The sequence below is a fragment of the Amphibalanus amphitrite genome, unplaced genomic scaffold, assembly GCF_019059575.1.
Source record: "Amphibalanus amphitrite isolate SeventyFive unplaced genomic scaffold, NRLGWU_Aamphi_draft 000277F_arrow, whole genome shotgun sequence".
Taxonomy (NCBI): Eukaryota; Metazoa; Arthropoda; class Thecostraca; order Balanomorpha; family Balanidae; genus Amphibalanus; species Amphibalanus amphitrite.
The window spans coordinates 322,589-341,441 of record NW_024881772.1 but is presented as its reverse complement, the minus strand read 5'-3'; the positions used below and the strand labels follow the sequence as shown (position 1 = coordinate 341,441).

Here is an 18,853-nt window from a genome sequence, read left to right as displayed (position 1 = left end):
AACTACCTGACAGCCCCTGGCTACCTGAGGGGGCCCCTGGTTACCTGAGGGTCCCCCTGGTCACCTGAGGAGCCCTGGTTATCTGACGAGCCCCTATTTACTTGAGGGGCCCCTGGTTATCTGATGGGCCCCTGGTTGTCCAAGAGATTCCTGGTTGTCTAAGGGACCCCCTGGCTACCCAAGGGGCCCCTGGTCACCTGAGGAGCCCCTGGTTATCTGAGGGGCCCTGGTTACCTGAGGGCCCTGGTCACGGGACCCTTGTTTACCTGAGGGGCCCCTGGTTACCTGAGGGACCCCTGGTTACGAGGGCCCCTGGTTACCTGAGGGGCCCCTGGTTACCCGAGGGACCTCCGGTTACCTGAGGGACCTCTAGTTATCTGAGTGGCCCCTAGTTACCCAAGGGGCCCCTGATCCCCTGGATGGCCCCTGGCCAGTCATCTGAAGAAGCCCTGGTCACCTGAGGGTCCCATGTTTACCCGGGGAGTACCTGGTTATCTGAAGGGTTTCTGCAGTCACTGAAGGCCCTTAGTTGCCCGAGGAGTCCCTGGTATAACCGGCCTTTGATTATCAGAGGGTCTCCTGGTCACGGTAACCTGGTGGGCCCCTGATCAATTGAAAAGCCCCTGCAGTCACCTGAGAGGCCCCTGATTGCCTTAAGGGGCCCCTGATCACTTGGATTCAATGGCATAGTCAGGGGGTGAGGGACACGTGTCCGTTATATGGTTTAGGGTCCCCTCGGGCCCGAGGGGCCCTACGGTGCCAATTGACATCAGAGGGTCTGCGCTGGCCACGCTTCAACTGGAAAGGAGTGAAAGGACACCACGCGGCTTTTGAGAACACGTCATGGGCTCTTATGTAGCCACACTTATCTCCAGAAGGGCCCCACCTCAGGTTCTGAAGGACCTTGCCGGCCTCTGATGGCCCTTGCCGGCCAATGAGGGATCAGCTGTAAGGGTCCCACATCTGTTTGTTATTCCCCCACGGCCCACACCAGTGTTTCTGAGGGCCCTTACAACGGCGCCTGGGAGGGCCCTCACCGGCCACCACCACCTCTAAGGGCCCCACACCAGCGTCTCTTAAAGGTAGTGTGCCAGCTTTCTTGGACCGTATGGAGTTAATGGCCCAGATAAGGAGAACCGGATTTTTAGAACTTATCCATACCTTCAAAACTCATGGAAACGTCTTAAATTCTTCAAATTTTGAGTACCCCAGTGCGAAATTCGCCCCGACGGGTTGTCGGTCGTACCCCAACCACATTTCACACCACTATGAACAATAAATGCACACACTGAAATCGCTATTACCGATATGCTCATCCAATCAAGTTTCGATAAACCCGTTCATCATCATCTCCTGCGGTTTCGAACACGCCTGTTAGGTGGCTTCTGATGCTCGTCGAGGTCGGAATTTCCAAATACGCGTGGTGCGTCGGGCCGCGCGCTCTGACTTCAGCCAAGAAACATGCGTCAGCTGATCATTGTCATTTCTGCCACTTGCGTGTGGTGAAATGGGGTCATAACTTATAAGACGGCTTTTTCATATCAATTATTTTACATAAAATCATATTTCAAACCATAAATAATGTTCGACAGCCAAATAAAAGAAACAATACCAATACGGGCTTACAGTTTAAGGCTCGACATTGTGTTGTCTACGATTAGACAGCTGATAACTCATTCCCGTACGTCGTATGGTCGTAACACTATAATGACCTTTGCTTATTGTCACAAGTGCGCCGCATTCGCGATTGTTGCCCGACGCCTGTTTGCAGGTGAGCCCACTACAGTTGTTATACATGTCTAAAAACCGAAAAACTTTTAGGCGAAAAAGGCACTATTCCAGGCCCAGTTTTGATTTTTTTTTTGCGATATTAGGTAAAAACAGAAGCTTCTTATCCTAGGAAAAATAAAATGGGAAATCTTTCAAAGGTGGCACACTACCTTTAACGGCCTACATCGGCAGCTCTGAAGGCCCGCTCACTGGCGCCTTCGAGGGCCCTATACCAGCGCATCTAACGGCCACTTACCAGCGACTCTGAGGGCCTCCTACCGGCATCTAAGGTTCTCTTGCCGGCCTATGAAGGGCCACTAGTAACTTTCCGGGCCCCATACATGCCTATGACGGCCCCTACCAGCGTCTCTAATAAGCCCAAAGACCCCCACAACGGCGCCTGTGTGGACCCCACACCAGCGCATCTGACGGCCTTTCACAGACACGTCTGAGGGACCAACACCGGTGACTCTGAGGGGCTCGCTCGCTTCGTTTCTTTATAAAAGACCGTGCATTTTATGTACATTTCTCAGGCAAAATGATAGTTTTATCTGCCAATTTTCCACATTTTCTCAGGGCTTAGACAGACAAACAGACAGGCAAACGGTGAGACAGACAGACAGAGGAGCCCGTCCGCAAGGGGGAACCAGACCCATTGTGCCCAATCCCGCTCCCCATCGAAATGTTCTGGATACGCCCCTGCCTGGGTTTACAGTGGTCCCCAGGTAACCCGGGGCCCCCTTGAGAGCAGGTTGCCCCCTCTTGGGCGAAATCCTGGGTACGTGCATGCTTGGCCCAGCCAGCAATTCGGAGCTTTCCCCGTACGGGGAAGGCCTATGGCGAGCTTGGGGCAGGCTCGGGGAAACCCCAACCGTTCTCCTGGGGAAAACGGAGCGTTCGCTTGGGATTTGAGACACTTTGTACGGGGAACTTTGTGCGGGATTCGTACGGGGAAACGGTATAACTGCCCAAGCGTTCCCCAAACGTCCCCCAAGCTACCCCCGCGCCGACTATGGTTAAAATCCGTTGTTAAGTCGGTTCCCCGTACGGGGCTATCGAACATTTTCCCCAAGAAGATCCTGTGCGAGCCCCGCACATTCCCCTACCCGGCTGTACGGGTTTATGCTTACTGGAGACCTTCCCCGATCGGGGAAACCGTGATTTTCCCCTAACGTTCCCAGACCTTTTCCCCGCGCGAACCCCGGCCGTTCCCCGACTTGGCAATGGCCCCAATGCCTTGTCCGCTTTTTTCCCCGTACGGAGAAGCCAGTAAAAAACCGCACTGGGAAACAGATCGGGTCCCATTAAAATTGACAATGACTTTTTATTTTGTCTGTAAACATACAAATATTTGTATACACATACTTGTTTACATACAAACAAAATTGTCCACTTGTTTCCCCGCAATAGGGAAACGATAAAACCGCACAGGAAAATAATTAGAACCAATGCATTTGGCCATGCCTGTTTATTTCCAGATTTTCAGGACGCTTCAACGACTAGATAAATACACAACAGTCGGCCAAGCATGGTATGTGTCTGTACCATTACAGCCTATACTATTGTTATGTGGAGTCCTTCATTTGATGAAAGGTTAACATACTTGATATAATCGTTACAAATCAAGACAAACACTAAAAAAGCTATTATTCACTTAAAATACATTGTGAACGCTTAGCAGGTGGCAAACATGACATACAGCAGCAGCACAGCAGTGACGAACAACAGGTGACGAACACGAGCACTGGAAACTGGTCTAACCCCAGTTCTAACACGTCGAACCCCAGTTTTTCCTCTGCAGCAGGAGTCTGTTCAGCAGATTGAGAACGACGGCTTTGCTGTGGTCTCCCTACAGCTGGTCCCGCCTTCCGTTCAGTAGTGCCCTGGATCCACAACTCGAGTCTTCCTTCTGGCTGTTTCAGACACATCTCAGCGGTCAGCTGCCGCTGAGAGCCACCTTGCTATGATCCATGTCCCAGCGCATCTCCAGGAATTCTGCCAGGCTGTGCACAAAAACAAAAATATGTGCACTTGTAGGTATATCAATCAGGTTTTACAGCTAGCTACTACATGGAATGTCCTTATATGGAAACTTCAGCTTACGCTGAAACATGGTGAATGCCATTTTATGAAATTACACTTATTTATAACTTTTTTCCACGAAAAGAAGTGCTTACAAATTGAATGTGATATACTTTGAATAGTTAATTAAAACAGGAAATAAGAATTCAATAATTAAATTTGTACTTCTAAACATTTCTCATTCCAGGAAAAGTCATTAGGTAATAAATGTTTTAAGTCTATATTACGCCTTACGAAGTTCCTCGTGAAAGCACTTGACAGATAAATGAACGCCGTTTGACAATTAAAATCGATTGCTAGTTTATCAAGATAACAATGAAGTCCCTTTTACAAGCAGAGCTGTCTAGTAGAGCTGCTGAAACAGGCTCTTTCCGAAGACAGAAAATGGAATGCGAGAGCCTATTCAAATGCATGTAATTTATTACAATCGCGTCAATCGTTCGCACATCCCTGTAAGCGGTTGATGCGATCGTGATTTCATGTATTTAATTAATGGGCTCTCGCATGAGATTTTCTGGCTGTACATAGAAAGAGTGTGTTTCAGCCTTAACCCGCGCCCGGCTGGGGGTCCTGGATTTCCACGCCCTGCTGGGGGGGGGGGGTGTTTGAACACCCCCCCTTGTAACTCGGCTCCTGGGCCACGTAGCGATACGCGGAAGGCGGCGTTCGAAAGAGCGTCAAAAATAATGACGAAATCACTTCGGTCAATTTTTTGGTCAGGTCAAAGGTCAGGTCACCAGAGGTCATTGAAGGCAAAATTTCGCCGATTTCCAGGTCGAATGTCGAAAATTTCCAAGAAGCCAACGCATAACTCGGGAACCAATAGAGCTACAGCGCCGCGGAAAAGCGCATTCGATAGCCCTATTAACGCCCTTTCTGAGTAATTCTCTCAGATTTGACCTAACGCCAACGGTTTTGCCTGCAGGGGGCAAAAACTGCAAAAATAGCCGATTTTTTCGGAAACAGTTTTTCTGCAATAACTTTTGACCCAAGCCCTGTACGAGCTTACTTTTACCGGCATCGTGTTCCTCTCGTCAAGACGCATCGAATGAACTATAACTTGACCTTGAAAGGTCAACTTGAAAATTTGACCTCAGGTCAAGGTCATGACCTGACCGGAAAGGGTCATGTTGCATATCAGTCGATCCGTATCGTCGAGCTGAACACATCTAAGGCATTTTCATCGCTCTAGCATGCCTCTATCAAAAGTTATTTGCGAAAAACTGTTAGATACCATTCGTGACCTAAGATGACCTCAGGGCATAAACAAGGGTCACGGACACCATTTTCATGTTCAGTGTGTCTAAACCACTTGTAATTCGGTGTTGGGGAGTGTTTATAATGTCTTTCGACCAAAAGAGGCGCATTTCAATTTTCTCCCATTGACTTATAATGGGGAGGTCGCAAAATTGACCTGACCTTAGGTCATCGATATCAAAATTCTGAGATATACATTTTGTACATGCTATTGCTCTTAGCAATCGCTGAAAGTTTCAAAGCGATCGGTCACTCGGTGTAGCTATGACAGACATTGAAACTTTTTTATGAGGTGAGGTCACTTCAAGTGACCTGGTGACCTGACCTTGAATGACCTTGGTCTGAAATTTTCACAACTTGTGTAGAATTGATGTATGATAAGGTGTACCAAAAACGGCGGCGCTCCGCGCCGCCGTTTTTGAGATATTCGCGAAAAACCACAAGGGGGGGTGTTCAAACACCCCCCCCAGCAGGGCGCGGGTTAAGACTTGGGTGAAGGACAGGTTATTCAACAGCTCTAAGCTAACCTCCACCCCCATAAACTGCTTACCAGCCTCGCCTGGAAGTCGCTCTTCGGTTGCTCATGCGAGCAATTACGCATTAACTCCATGCCGGGTTCATACTGCTGTTATGGGTTCTGCCAAGTCCCGTTGGAAACCTTCCGGTCGTAACCGGCAGACGTCCCTCTAGAACAGAAGCAGATGAAGCATTAGGCTGATGACATTATATTGTCCGGGCAATTTAAGGATAATCTCAGACGGAGGTTGATGACCTCAGTCATTTTTACGTCATATTCTGCATATCCTAGACAGTGATCAAGATATTGTGTGTTTTGAAAGCTTTGTCTTTTACAATAAACTTGAGTTAGTATCGTCATTTCATATCTGTCATGGATTCGTTACAGTTAAGTGCTTTAGTTGATTACCAACACAGCATAGCTTCCTCGTCGAGCTGCGTCCTCCGTTGGTGCCGAGTCCAGCTTCTCACGCACTGACCCCAGCGGTAGATCACGACTTTGGGCACAGGTCAGTCAAGCGGTCACCACATCTCGCCGTTCACCGTCTTCGTTCACAGTTCTGCAGTGTCGCTGCACTCTTCAGTGCCAACCATGGTCTGACCTGGAGCGGTATGTACCTAGCCCACGGCTTGCTCACACAACCGCGCGGCGCAGTGACTCTGGACCGACTTCCCCCGTTCGTCCCCTCTGACACGTCGGCACGGCCCCATTCACAATGACAGATGACGACAGGAGACGCCCCTCAACCAGATGTGCGGACGGAACCGACGGCGGCCGGTCGTTGCTACCCCTCCCTCCCCTCCCCTCGCTGCGTTGAGCCGACACTTCTAAGTCCTTGTAAGTCGTAAGCAGTGTGTTGTTGAAATTTTGATGCTTTTGTAATTTCAATGCGATGAGTGGTGACAGAAGAAAAAAACGCAATGTTTATGCCACAGCATTGCGAGAAGAAACATAGATCCTGAAAGTTGTCAAAGTTGTTTTTACCTCATGATGTAAGGGCACCAACGTTCCGACCCCCACCAAACACGATTTGGCAGCACTGTAATGAGGCCTGCTGGGCGTGAAGTTTTCCCTTCACCATAGGGTTTACACACAAACTGGTCAAAGTTTGAGCCAGGATATACTAGTCTAAAAATGCAAAAAACGAACAAATTTTGGCATCAATAGATTCAGCATTTCATCGTGTGCCCCAAACCGTCCATCATTTGGTCTCAAAGGAGGTAAAAATTGTTCAAAATCGAAGTTGAAAAGATGCTTTCTGAGCACATAATCTGGTAGCAATCACGTGACCTGCTATAAGCAGCTATCGATAATTTACAAACATAATTATTAATATGCTGCTTTAAACAACATTAACCATACATTTTGAGCTTTCAGTGCTTCAAATAAGGTCAAAACATCGCAAAACACAAAAGTTAATACAATAGTCACGTGGGTGTCAGGAAATGTCACAGGTGCGTCAAATTTGTGACTGGGGCTTTACTTTCAAACATCGGATCTACCTGTTTCTTATAGGTATCTTGCCAACGTTCGTTCAAAGTAATGACGTGTGCGTGTCCTCATCCTCACGACTTAGCAGGCCCCGTAAACCAAGACGGCTTTACCTCTCTTTTAGGTCGAAAATTACATAGACCAAATGTCTACAATCAAATGTCTGCGAATAACCGTTTTCATGATAGGTAACTAGTACACAATTGGTAGACATTTGGTCCAGATACGGTGCCGATTTGATCAATTATTAGACATTATTTTCGATTAAAACACTGAAATAAATAGGTATATATATATATATATATATATATATATATATATATATATATATATATATATATATATATATATATGATATGAAGATATGAAAACGAGATTTGGTGCAAATTCGGTCAGGTTTGATGCATTCGCCAGATCACCTGTCATGAAAACGATGATAAAAAATCGTTATATCGTTATATCGTTATATCGTTATAAAAATCGTTATATCGTTATATTTTTTATTATATCTCCCTTCAATCGATGGATGAGCCTATAGCTCTAGAACTGCTCCTAAGACAGCTTTTAGCATTCCCAAGATGCAATTTTTCTTTATTGAATACTTGTGGAATTACATGCTGGAAGTCGATCTCAAGACGTCCTACTGGCGGTTGGGATTCGTCTGGGGATTAAGTTTAAAATCCCGAGCGGGGAATTTCAACAGTTCCCCTACTTTTCCCCAATCAAACTGTTCTTCAAAATGGGTCGGGGATGACGCACCCTTCCCCGTACGGGGAATCTGATCTTTTACCCGACCGAACCCCAACAGTGGGGTTTGATTTGGGAATGCTGCTCTTTCCCCGTACGGGGATCGGTATGATTTCCCCATGTCTTTTGAACATATTACCGATACAGTCGGGGAAGGGATGGGGAACACGGACCGTCCCCCGATCCGATAGGGGAATTGTACGTTCTCCCCAAGCTTTCCCCAACACTGTCCCCGCACGTTCCCCAAACGAATTGCTGGCTGGGGGGTGTCCCAAGAAAAACGACCTTCACAGGGCCTTATCCGAAGTACTGGCCCAAACTTATAAAGTCATTATGCCATTAAGTCATTGAATAAAGTCAACTACGTCAAACTATCTTAAATTTGCCGTTCAATGGCCCTCAGAGACCGGCGTAGGGCCATCATAGGCCGTCTCAGGGCCCTCAGAGGCTGAGGCCGAGCCCCAGAGGCTAGCGTGGGGCCTTCAGAGGCCGCTTCGGCGGTCCTACAGAAGCTTAGACTTGGGCGTGGGACCCTTTGGCGCTGGCGTGGAACCTTAAGGAGCCAGCGCGCAGCCCTCTAAGGCCAGCCGTGGAGCCCTCTAAGGCCAGCGTGGGGCCCTCTAAGTCCATTGTGGGGATTTCTAAGAAGGACAGTGTGGTGTGGGGCCTTCTAAGGCCAGTGTGGGACCCTCATGTTCAGTTTGGGGCCGTCTATGTCCAGCTTGGGGTCTTCTAAGCCCAGCGGTGTGAGGCCTTCTGAAGTCAGTTTGAGGCCCACTGGCCACTGAGACCAGCTTGGGGCCCTCTGAAGACAATGTGGAGCCCTCTGAGGCCAGTGTGAGACCCTATGTGACCAGCGTGAACCCTCTGAGACAAGCGTGGGGCCAGCTGTCATCTGACTTCAGACGCTGGTGCTGGGCCCTCAGAAGCCAGCACGGGGCCTTCATAGGCTGGCGTCGGGCCATTAGAGGCCACTTCGAGGGCCACGGCAGCCATACTTCAGATCTTATGCATGTTTAAGCCCCCTGATGTAGGAGTGGCCCTTAGAAGCCGGCGCGGAACCCTCAGAGGGCAGCATGGGCTTCTAGAGACCGGCGTGGGTTCGAGAGCGGCATAGGGCCATCAGACTGACTCAAAGGCTCCCAAGACAAAGAGCCAGCGTGGGGTCCTGGGAGGTCAGCAATAGTATGGGTCTCCTGAGGCCATTATGAGGCCGGCTGAGGCCAGAGTCGTTCACTCTGTTGCCGAAGAGGGGCTTAGAGGCCAGAATGAGTCTTCAGAGTTTTTAGATTGCTAAGTGTGGCTTAAAAGGCTCCATCACATGGCGAAAGTGGCAAAGAACCGCACCTGTGCGCGGGTTAAGTATGCTACCACTGCACTATGGTTGGAAACGGCCTCACGGATGGCCATGGGCAATTTCGGAATATATATATATATATATATATATATATATATATATATATATATATATATATATATATATATATATATATATATATATATATATATATATATATATATGTTGCAGGCAGTTTAGAAAATCAGTCATTTTGTAAAGTGCCTAGGCATTTTACAAAAAGACGGCTGTTTGAAAAATGACTGAACGCAACCAGGCTTTTTTCAAAATGGCTAGCCATTTTACAAAATGACTAGGCATTTTGCAAAATGCCTGACCAGCATGGAACGTAGATCCCACTACAGATACTATGGCCAAAGTTTTTGGACGTCTTCCTATACCCTATAGGTACGTGTTCAGCCTGTAGCTGATCGATTTGAAGCTCTGTGATGACGACAATGCTGAGTAACGACCAGGTTGAGTTGCAGACTCGGCTGTAGCATAAAGCATTGTTTAGTTAACGCTGTAAAAACTCCCAAGTACATCAACGCCGTTCACGTTCTGCCTGAAATTAGACCTAACAAAACCAGCCGGAGACCGGCCCTAGTCAATAGGCAGGCCCGGTTGATGTACAATTACATGTAAACGAATGAGTGTAGTCTTTGTTTGATTGTGTCTTTGTTTGACAGCTTTGAGTACCTACTGGCATGGTCCCAGTTAAAAATATCAAGCTCCACATCGGGAGAATCATCAGGTCGCTTGGCGTAGGACGAGAGCGTTGGTTTCAGAAGACACTAACGCCTAAGTGTGTGGGATCGAATCCTCGCGACCTCTAATGGTTTTACATATACAGGCCGGCATAGGGCCAGTCGTTTGTTGACGCTCCAGATCGATCATTTTAAATCCAGCAGCGTCGCTGACGTGGGGGTTGGAAATGTCGCGGGCCTGCACTTCTCAAAATAGAGAGAAGTAGGTATGGACTTCCCACTGCTGGACTCCTCTGGTCATAATGCTGGACTCCTCGGTCCACATACACGCTACCAAAACGTATATAATTAGGAACTCGTATCTACAACACGCTGCTCAGTCATTTTGTAAAATGGCTAGGTATTTTGTAAAATGCCTAGGCATTTTGCAAAATGACTGGAGAGTTAGTCATTTTGTAAAATGCCTAGGCTTTTTGCAAAAAGCCTGGAAAATCAGGCATTTTGCAAAATGCCTAGGCATTTTACAAAATGACTGATTTTCTAAAGGGCCTGCAACATATATATATATATATATATATATATATATATATATATATATATATATATATATATATATATATATATATATATATATATATATATTCGTATACTTCGGCAGAATGTCTTCATTTTTGCATGTGATGTTGAAAGCCAGAGCGTATTTGCATTTGATTCGTTTCTTTTCAGTTTGTTCTATGTGTCGAATAAGCGTTTTGGTTTCGTTCGGAAGTCGATATATTATATCACCTAATGACATATTGGCTAACCGGTTTCAACGATCATTCGTCATCGTCAGAGCCTTTCGTATAAATAAATAAACACTAGATACATATATCATACACAAAGCAAAATATCAGTATATGCGCTCAAAATCAGTGTTTTGGGTTTGATATTTAAATCAAAACGAGCTAGCTCGAGCTTTAAAATGATAGGCACTATTGATATAGCTAAATGATGTTTCCTAGTTATATAAACGTCTGAACATGAGATAAAATAAGGCCTAAAACTGCTACATAGTAGGGTGCACTATCACCCCTCAGAAGGCACCACCGAATAGCTCAGTAGTGCGCCAAGACTTGATTTGTTTGTTAATGAATGGTGTGTTCTTCGATGTCAGCAGGGCTTCAAAGATCCAGAGTTTCCTGTGGCTGTTACAGGACTTGATGATGCAGGTGTTGTCATTCAGCTCCTGTCTGGTCAGGCTGTGGTCATGGTCGTGTTCCATGTGGTCGTGTGGGCCACCTGCGTTCCTGTGCATTGTGAGACGTCGCAATGTATCTCCTGTGTGTGAGATATATATATATATATATATATATATATATATATATATATATATATATATATATATATATATATATATATATATATATGTTACAGGCAAAGTGAAAACTCGGGCATTTTGCAAAATGACTAGGCAATTTGCAAAATGCCTGACCGGCCAGGCATTTTGGAAAATGCCCAGGCAGTTTGCAAACTGCCTGACCCACCAGGCATTTTGCAAACTGCCTGAAATATTTTCCCAGGCATTTTGCAAAATGTCTGACATCAAACTCGCACTAGCGACGATGTATAGATAAGCATCATTTGTAACTGCCGCTTACAAAAGTTAATCGCTGTCAATGCGCACCAAGCGAGGGGACACTGCGTTCTCCGGGTAGAGCAGCCGAGTTCAGGTCACTGAGCCCCAGCGGCCGTCGGGTGCCGAGCACCGGGCGTGGTTTCGTGGGTAAACATGCGCTCGGTACAATGATTGTGCTGTTTCTAAGAGCTCATGGTGGCTTTTTGAAAATACTATGGGTGGATATTGATAAGAAAAGAATACTCTTCCAATTTACGAAAAATTGATTGTTACACGTTTATGTACATTATCAATCGTCTCTGCCGGAACAGTTGCCCACCAGGGCAGAATACTGGACATCGCAGCTTTTATACACACGGCTACAACTCCGTATATACGAAAGGTACGGAGACGGTGGCTCAAGTCCATCCAGCGTTGGCTCCATCTCGACAGAATTGACGCAAGACGTGGGTACTCAGAGTGTCACGAACTTGATACGCGGTTGGCGCGGTCTTGTCCCTCCATGCCCCTCCCGAGTGCTGAATGGATGTTATTTGAACGGGTCCGGCACCAGGTCATCTGGACCAGGGCACTCGGCATCTAAATCGGCCATCCCCCGGTATCTGAAGATTTTACCCTGAAGCTGAAGCCGCTCAACCTCAGGCTGCAACCCTGACTTACCGTCATCCATAAGTGGTGCAGCTGGATTTCGACAAAACACACCAAATCTGGACCATTCAGGACTAGAGATTCAGACTTTTTAATGATGAGGCCGTGAGGCGATATTAGCCGTTTTCACGACGGCCATCTGGTACACATTTGGTCAACCCGCGCCCTGCTGGGGGGGGGGGGGGTGTTTGAACACCCCCCCCCCCCTTGTGGTTTTTCGCGAATATCTAAAAAACGGCGGCGGCCCGCCGTTTTTGGTACACCTTATCATACATCAATTCTACACATGTTGTGTAAATTTCAGACCAAGGTCATTCAAGGTCAGGTCACCAGGTCACTTGAAGTGACCTCACCTCATAAAAAGTTTCAATGTCTGTCATAGCTACACCGAGTGACCGATCGCTTTGAAACTTTCAGCGATTGCTAAGAGCAACAGCATGTACAAAATGTTTATCTCAGAATTTTGATATCGATGACCTAAGGTCAGGTCCATTTTGCGACCTCCCCATTATAAGTCAATGGGAGAAAATTGAAATGCGCCTCTTTTGGATGAAAGACATTATAAACACTCCCAAACACCGAATTACAAGTGGATTAGACACACTGATCATGAAAATGGTGTCCGTGACCTTTGTTTATGCCCTGAGGTCATCTTAGGTCACGAATGGTATCTAACAGTTTTTCGCAAATAACTTTTGATAGAGGCATGCTAGAGCGATGAAAACGCCTTAGATGTGTTCAGCTCGACGATACGGATCGACTGATATGCAACATGACCCTTTCCGGTCAGGTCATGACCTTGACCTGAGGTCAAATTTTCAAGTTGACCTTTCAAGGTCAAGTTATAGTTCATTCGATGCGTCTTGATGAGAGGAACACGATGCCGGTAAAAGTAAGCTCGTACAAGGCTTGGGTCAAAAGTTATTGCCGAAAAACTGTTTCCGAAAAAATCGGCTATTTTTGCAGTTTTTGCCCCCTGCAGGCAAAACCGTTGACGTTAGGTCAAATCTGAGGGAATTATTCAGAAAGGGCGTTAATAGGGCTATCGAATGCGCTTTTCCGCGGCGCTGTAGCTCTATTGGTTCCCGAGTTATGCGTTGGCTTCTTGGAAATTTTTGATATTCGACCTGGAAATCGGCGAAATTTGGCCTTCAATGACCTCTGGTGACCTGACCTTTGACCTGACCAAAAAATTGACCTAAGTGATTTCGTCATTATTTTTGACGCTCTTTCGAACGCCGCCTTCCGCGTATCGCTACGTGACCCAGGAGCCGAGTTACAAGGGGGGGGTGTTCAAACACCCCCCCCCCCCAGCAGGGCGTGCAAATCCAGGACCCCCAGCCGGGCGCGGGTTAACCCGCGCCCCACTGGGGGGCTATTTAAAGCCCCCCTCCCGTTTTTCTGCAATAACTTCCAAACCGCTTGACGTATCGACGCCAAACTTTCAGTACTTTCGGCTGCATCAATTTGACACCTTGTGTCAAAATTTGAACTTCGTAGCTACCATAGGTCGGCCGGAAATGACGTCAGAGTGACGTCATGTTCGTCCGATTTCGACGCAAAACATTGAACCACGGCAATCGCTCCCAAGAGCTCAGTTTTTAAGCTAGATCCAATTTCTTTGCATGAAAGGACTCAGAATTGACCGCGCTATCAAAATGCTATCTCGGATTTTCAAAATTTTGAAAATTTCGAAAATGTTACATAATAATATTCAAAATTTATATTTTTATATTTTTTTCAAAAAGTTTTTGACTTTTCGAAAAAACCGGAATATATGTGACAGAACGCATGATTATGACTAACTCTAGCAAGTTTTAGCTTAATATCTTCAAAAATGGCCAAGTTATACGCATTATTGCAAAAAAATTCACAATTATTAATTTTTCAAATCACTTTTTCAGTACGTATTTGACATCGTACACCAATATAAATGGCACCATCGTGTTCCTGAGCTCAAACTGCATCCAATAGACACCTTTTTTGTTGAAAAATGATAACTTCAAAATTTGACCTTTTTTGACCTGAAAGTGATCTGACCTAAGCTAAATTCGACTCAAAATGACCTCGAATGACACAGACGACATCAAATTCGAAATCTATGGCCTAAATGGACCATAAAACATGTGTCACGTGACCGACGCATGATATAATATTTTCGTGACCTGTGATGACCTGACCCTGACCTGAAAATCAAAGTACAAGTTTGGTACCCTCAAGGTATCTAGAGCATCTTTTCACGAGTGTGGAAACCAAAAATGAGCCTGATCTGACTTGTAAGACGGCGGCCAGAGCCCAAAAGGTGAACAAGCCAAGGTGCTAATAATTTTTACTTTGACCTGACCTGTGACGTCATCGGTGACCTCGAGGTCAATGAAATTAGGTTTCGCTCGAAAGTTTTTCCGGGGCTATCAGACGCCGTTTGAATTTTGACGATCGGCCCAGTAGTTTCGGAGTTAGGAGGGGGGGCTATGAATAGCCCCCCCCCCAGTAGGGCGTGTTATACACAGACCCCAGTGGGGCGCGGGTTAACATCTGGTGCAGATTAGGTGCATATTTAGTCAAATGAGGTTCAGAGTGTCTCTTAGTAGCTATCAGCTAGGGTTGTGTTAACTTATATGCCTCCTTTGTCATATTATCAGAGAGCATCATCGGTTAAAACACTGAAATAAATTCATAAAATGAAGATATTTGCTATAAAAGAGATTAGGTGCAGATTTGGTCAAATTAGGTACACTTGCCGCATAGCCCGTCGTGAAAACGGCTATTAGAGCTCTTCTTAGTCACTAACCGTCCCGACAAGAAGTTCTGGGACAACAGCAGCACAGAGGCGCTGCACCGTCGAGACGGTGAAGCACCCACTGGGCACTGGGGATTCTCGTTTGCGGCATGATGGGCTACCGAGGCCTAGTTGAGCTTCACCAGGTGCCGCGGGGACAGACCATGTGGCCGCTGATAACTTGTCAGCGAGGTGCTGGAGAACACAGACGCAACTACGATGCAATACATTTCGGGACACAAGTACAACATACCGCAACAATTTCGTGACACCCTGTATTCGTGACCGTGGAATGTGTCACATGGGCCCACAACACATGTAAAATGTGTTTTGGGGTCAGTCACAGTGGAACGTTTATGATCAACGCCTGTAGTCAACAAAACGGTGGAATATTGAGAACCCAGGCATTTTGCAAAATGCCTGGCGGGTCAGGCATTTTGTAAAATGCCTAGGCAGTTTGCAAAATGCCTGGTTGGTCAGGCAGTTTGCAAACTGCCTGGGCATTTTGCAAAATGCCTAGCGGGTCAGGCATTTTGCAAAATGCCCGAGTTTTCACTTTGCCTGTAACATATATATATATATATATATATATATATATATATATATATATATATTTATATATATATATTATATATATATATAATATATATATTATATATATATATATATATATATATATATATATATATATATATATATATATATATATATATATATATATATATATATATGTGTGTGTGTGTATAAGCAGGCAATATATCTTCTTTGAGACAAGTTTGGTTGAATACGATCGCGTATTTGTTTTTTATCACTTTCTTTTGAAGCTTTTCTTTCTTTCTTATCACTTTCCGGTCAGTTTCTGGCAGCTGGTGTAAAGTATCTCCAATGTTCATACATGCATTGTATTGATTTACGTTTTGCGACGCGTTTCGAAGTACTCACTTCGTCATCAGGCATTTACACTTTACACTCTCATCACATTTAACACTTACATTATATCTAAGTTACTTCATACATTTTTTGTTGACCTTAAAACAAATGCGATGTGACCTATGTCAAAATTCAGTGCACGGTTGTTCGAATCTAGTTCGAAAATTCAAACGTGCTGCTTCCATCATGCAACATCTTCATCTACTACCACCGATCTAGCAGATACTAACATATCAGAATGAACGAAATGTCTCGTTCACTATACACTGAACAGTTCCCTCCCCACACACACACACACACACACACTTCACCATCACCTCCTATCCTGTCAGCGTGATCCGTCCCCTGTGTTCGCGCTGATCACACATGGACGGGCAGTGTTCTAGGATGTAGGCGGCCTCGAGGATCCTCAGCTTCCACATGTTGTTCTCCCTGTCCAAGATGCTTGTGTTGTCCACCATGTCCTGTCTTGTGATGCGCTCACCGTGGGCACGCTGGGAGTGTTCAGCTGGACCACCCGCAGACAGATGGTATGAGAGTCGGCGGGACAGGGTCATCGTTGTGCTGCCTATGTAAGACGATGTGTCTCGGAGCTTGCAATCTCCTTTTTGACAATTGTATTTGTAGACAACATGCGTCTCTTGCAGGCAGCTTCTTTTGGGGCGGTTACAGATCACCAAATTGGCACGTTTGAATTTTCGAACTAGATTCGAACAACCGTGCACTGAATTTTGACATAGGTCACATCGCATTTGTTTTAAGGTCAACAAAAAATGTATGAAGTAACTTAGATATAATGTAAGTGTTAAATGTGATGAGAGTGTAAAGTGTAAATGCCTGATGACGAAGTGAGTACTTCGAAACGCGTCGCAAAACGTAAATCAATACAATGCATGTATGAACATTGGAGATACTTTACACCAGCTGCCAGAAACTGACCGGAAAGTGATAAGAAAGAAAGAAAAGCTTCAAAAGAAAGTGATAAAAAACAAATACGCGATCGTATTCAACCAAACTTGTCTCAAAGAAGAATATATATATATATATATATATATATATATATATATATATATATATATATATAATATATATATATATATTGGGTGTCATTCTGTTGGAAATTGATTAATTGTTTTGAATTGGGCAGAAAAAAATATTTAGTTGCGCATTTATTCTTCATTATCGTACGTGGAATCGGGAGTTTCTGATAGTGGCTTTTTTGGTGCGCCGTCAAAGGTTTAAACAACCGCGCTGGTGATAGCATGTGGAGTACCTCAATGACGTTGTAAAACTGGATTATTATATATCAAAATAATCCTTGCTATGTTGGCTATCGAGTGGAGTGACTCTTTTTCCATGCGTGTTCAAAATCAGGAACGGCATTGCATTCTGTTCGCAGTGTCATTACAGCAACATTTGCAAAATTACGTTTATGTTGCATTGGACATACAAAAAGTTCTCCATCGACCTCCATCGAGCTTTTTGGCTGAATAAATCTTTGTTCAATTCTGCGTAAGGGGAACCTAAAAGCAAACTGCGCACTTGTGCGCAAAATCGTCCGTGAAGCTTCATCTCCCGAGGCGTACCTACCCGTCGCTTCGTTAGCACCAGGTCGGCTCGTCGGTCGTGCAATCGCTTATCCTAATAAATGATGGTAAGAAGCAGGGTTGCGGAGTCGTGGTGGCGCCAAATCTGACTCCGACTACGACTCCGACTCTTGACTCGTTGCCATGACTCCGGGCGACTCTGTCTCCGACTCCGGACCCCTGCCAGTGTTTCGGAGTCGTGATGGAGCTGTTCCGATTCGGACCGACTCCGACTTCCACTGGGGGCTCCTGAGTCCTGACCGACCCCGACTCCGACTCCGACTCCTCGCTCGTTGCCACGACTCTGGGCGACTCTGACTCCGACTCCGACTCTGAATCCGACTCTGACTTCTACTCCGCACCCCTCGTAAGAAGTAACTGCTCGCCCCTGCACCTGGAGTATGGATATCGTGCAAACGTGTGTGGATATCCCGGAGTATGGATATGGATATCCACTGACAGAACAGACATACAGATATGCTGTAAACGCCATTACACTGCCAGTACCATGGCAAATCAAATGGCTATCTATGATTTTTGATCACCGTTCTACATTTTCCAAAATCTTGAACTGAATGTTGGCAATTTCTCGTGACTACTTCACGACCATGATGCATGCATTTCTGAAATTGATCTTTTTCAACCAACCGCGTACTCGTATGATAAAATGAATGTCACCCATCATGTTCTACGCCCAAAAGTACCCATAAAACATGTGTCATGGGCTGCGAATAGGTACCAGTTTTAATTTTCGGGGTTATTTGCTTACCTGATTGACCTGACTTTGACCCTGGCCTATGTTTGACTGGCCCTACATGGATCTGACACTCTTTTAGCACTTATATGAAGGGTTGTGACAGCTGCGTTAGAGTTTATGACGAGAGGCACCGATTGCGAGGTTCTAAAGTCCATGCTACTGAAAGCCCGATTTCAAGTGTTTGACCTGACCTTGACCCGACCTGTGACCTCGAAATTCAACTTTAAAGTATTCATGTGAATCGTCTCGTCGTGTTCTTCTTTCGTTTGCCGCCTCGTGCGTTTCGCTGCGCCTATTTGTTCGCGAGTTATCGGCTGGGGGCGTTGAACGCCCCCCCCCCCGGCAAACGGCGGGTGGCGAAATACCCCAGCAACTGCCGGGTTAATCTGACGCATTTTTTGTCATTTGATCGTCATTTTATTTCTTACTTTTTTTGCCCAATCTAAAAAAAAACTTATACTTTTCTCCAAATTTTTGACTCTTTATGACCAATAGTAAGACAATGTGCGTCACTACGTTGATATTTTTCGCCCTAAAGCATAACAACAATATCCATTCAGTATTAGCAGTTGTTACAGTTTACGTCTGTTACTGTCCGGTGAAGGAGCCCGCTGGGATACTGCGCGGG

At 45.6% G+C, this 18,853-nt stretch overlaps 1 protein-coding gene and 1 long non-coding RNA gene across 2 annotated transcripts in view; both read right to left on the bottom strand.

The window, feature by feature from the left end:
- The window catches only part of LOC122387208 (SH2B adapter protein 1-like), a 367,382-nt gene that overhangs the window by 300,089 nt on the left and 48,440 nt on the right, over nucleotides 1–18,853 (bottom strand). The gene's annotated exons all lie outside the window — the stretch shown is intronic.
- Nucleotides 1,855–6,404, bottom strand: LOC122387213. Its single transcript, XR_006257517.1, has 3 exons — nucleotides 6,035–6,404; nucleotides 5,660–5,795; nucleotides 1,855–3,773 (listed from the first exon to the last, which is right to left on the bottom strand). It is a non-coding gene; the product is annotated as an uncharacterized LOC122387213 (long non-coding RNA).